Genomic DNA, 3,068 nt, shown 5'->3' with positions numbered 1-3,068 from the left:
CACACACACACACACACACACACACACACACACACACACACACACACACACACACACACACACACACACACACACACACACACACACACACACACACAAAGCGAAAGAGAAGAATAACAAAATACGAAACAAGTAGAAGCTGATACAAGTAGAAATAGAAAAATAAAGAGAAGAAAACATAGTAACAAGAAACAGACGAATAAAAAAAGAAGCGAAAAGAAAAAAAAGGAGAAAGAACAGAAAGAAGAGATAAAAAAGAAGCGAAAGGAAAAAAAAGGAGAAAGAACAGAAAGAAGAGATAAAAAAGAAGCGAAAGGAAAAAAAGGAGAAAGAACAGAAAGAAGAGATAAAAAAGAAGCGAAAGAAAGGAAAAAAAGGAGAAAGAAATAGGAAAAAGAAAAAAAAGAAGAGATGAAAAAAGGGAAGCGCAAAGAAAAAAAAACAGAAACAGAAAAAAAAAAGAAGAGAAAAAAAAATAAACGAAAGAAAGGAAAAAAAAGGAGAAAGAACAGAAATAGAAAGAAGAGATAAAAAAGAAGCGAAAGGGAAAAAAAGAGGAGAAAGAACAGAAACAGAAAGAAGAGATAAAAAGGAAGCGAAAGGAAAAAAAGGAGAAAACAGAAACAGAAAGAAGAGATGAAAAAAGAAGTGAAAGAAAGGAGAAAGAACAGGAAAGAGAAAGAAAGAGATAAAAAAGAAATAACAAAGGCCAGTCATTTTCCCGAGTCGCGGTAAACGGCCCTTGTGTTGGTTGGCTTGGCGTTTCGGTCGCGTGAGGGTGGGCGGTGTGGGCGGCGTCGCGTGAGATAAGGGGTGTGCGCCCCCCTCCCCCCCTCTCTTATCCTCCCTCCTGTCCCCTTTCCTCCCTCCTCCCTCCTGTCCCCCTTCCTCCCTCCTGTCCCCCTTCCTCCCTCCTCCCTCCTGTCCCCCTTCCTCCCTCTTCCCTGTTTTCCTGCTTTCTTTTCCTTCCCCCTCCTCTTCACTCTTCTTTCTCCCCAGTCTTCTTCTTCTCCCTCTTCTCCCCTCCTTCTCTTCTCCTCTCCCCAACCTTCCTCTTATCCTTCCCCTCCTCTTCTCCCTCTCCCTTCCCCCAACCTCTTCTTCTCCCTTCCTCCCTCCCCTCCTCTTCGCTCTCCCTTCCCCCCAACCTTCCTCTTCTCCTTTCCTCCCCTTCTTCCCTCACCCCATCCTCCCTCCCTCCTCCCCTCTCTCCCTCCCTCCTCCCCATCCTCCCTCCCTCCTCCTCCCTCCCCCTCTCTCCCCCCCATCCTCCCCTTCCTCTCTCTCTCTCCCTCCTCCCCCTCCTCCTCCTCCCTCTCCCCTCATGTCTATTACCTGGACGTTATCTTTGTGGCGTAGGCGGTGTCCTCTTTTTTGGGGGTGGGGTGGGGTGGGGATGGCTGTGGTGGGTGGGGGTGGGGGGTGGATTGGGTGAGGGTTGTGTGTGCATGTGTTTGATTCTCTCTTTCTAAGCTTGTTTGCTGTTTTTTTTTCTCTCTCTGATTCTGTTTGTTTTTTCTTATTTTGTGTTTTTTTCTTTTTTCTTCTATCAATACATTCCTCTGTCTCTTCCCCTCCTCTCTCTCTCTCTCTCTCTCTCTCGTCTCTCTCTCTCTCTCTCTCTCTCTCTCTCTCTCTCTCCTTCTCCCTTCTCCCTTCTCCCTCTACTTCTCCTCTCTCCCTCTCCCTTTCCTTCTCTCCCTCCCTTTTATCCATTCTCCCTCTCCCTCTCTCCTTCCTCCCTCTCCTCCCCCTCCCTCCCCTCCCTCCCTCCCTTCCTCCTCCCTCCCTCCCTCCCCTCCTCCTTCCTCTCCTCTTCCCTCTCCCCTTCTCCTTCTCCCTCTCCTTCCCTCCCTTCCTCCCGTCTCTCCCTCTCCCTCTCCCTCCTTTTCCTCTCCTTTCCCCCTCCCCTTCCTTCTCTCCTTCCTCCTCCTTCCCTCTCCTCCTCCCTCTCCCCCTCTTCCTCTCCTCCTCTCCTTCCTCCTTCCCCCTCCCTCCCTTTCATTCCCATTCTCCTCCTTCCTCTCCCTCCTCTCCCTCCCTCCCTTCCTCCCTTCTCCCTCCCTCCTTCCTCCTTCCTCCTGTCTCTCCCTTCCTCTCCTTCCTCCTCTCTTCCTCTCCTTCCTCCCTCTCCTCCCTTTCCCCTTCCTCCTTCCTCCTTCCTTTCCTTCCTCCTCTTCCTCCCTTCCTCCCTCTCCCTTCCTTCCTTCCCTTCCTCTTCCCTTCCTCCTCCTCCTCTTCCTCCTCTTCCTCCCTCTCCCTCCTTCCTTCCCCTTCCTTCCTCCTCCTCCTCCTCTCCTTCTCCCTTCTCCTTTCCCTTCCTCCTCCTCCTCTCCTTCCTCCTTCCTCCTCTCCCTCTCCCTCTCCCTGTGTCTGGTCTTTTTACCCACATTTTGTCTGTAATAAGAGATCTTCATGACCTTGATAACGGCCATGGTGGGGGGTAGGGGGAGAGGGGGGAGGAGGAGGATAGGGGGGAGGCATGTGGGCAAGGGGAGGATAGGGGGGAGGGGGAGGCATGTGGGCAAGGGGAGAGCAGGAGGAGGATGAAGGGGGATGAAGGGGGAAGGGGGAGGGAGGAGGCATGGGGCAAGGGAGGGGGAGGCATGGGGGCAAGGAGGAGAGGATAAGGGGGAGGGGAGAGGGAGTGGGGAGGGAGTAGTAGGATAACTGATAGGGACTAGGGTAGGGGGCAGGGGGTAGGGAGGGGAGAAGGAGGGAGAGGAAAGGTGGGGAGAAGAGCCAGGGGGGGGAGGTGAGAGAGGAGGGGAGGGAGGATGGTGACGGTGGGGAGAGATGGCAGTGGTGGAGGGGTGGGAGAGATGGGGGAAGGGGAATGGTAGGGAGAGGAGGGAGGGATGTTGATGGTGGGGAGACTGGCAGTATGGAGGGGGAGAGGGGAATGGTGGGGGAGAGGAGGGAATGATAATGGTAGGGGTATGAGGGAATGATAATGGTGGGGGGAGAGAGAGAAATGATAATGGTGGGGAAGAGGAGGGAATGATGGTGGGGAAAGGGAGAAATGATAATTTAAGGGGAAGAGGAGGGAATGATAATGGTGGGGAAGA

At 52.5% G+C, this 3,068-nt stretch overlaps 1 protein-coding gene across 2 annotated transcripts in view; it reads left to right on the top strand.

Moving 5' to 3' along the window:
* The window catches only part of Mgat4a (alpha-1,3-mannosyl-glycoprotein 4-beta-N-acetylglucosaminyltransferase a), a 192,801-nt gene that overhangs the window by 40,720 nt on the left and 149,013 nt on the right, over positions 1-3,068 (top strand). The gene's annotated exons all lie outside the window — the stretch shown is intronic.

Source organism: Penaeus vannamei, chromosome 12, assembly GCF_042767895.1.
Source record: "Penaeus vannamei isolate JL-2024 chromosome 12, ASM4276789v1, whole genome shotgun sequence".
NCBI classification, from domain to species: Eukaryota; Metazoa; Arthropoda; class Malacostraca; order Decapoda; family Penaeidae; genus Penaeus; species Penaeus vannamei.
The sequence above is the reverse complement of the archived record's forward strand: the minus strand, read 5'-3'. Positions and strand labels throughout refer to the sequence as shown.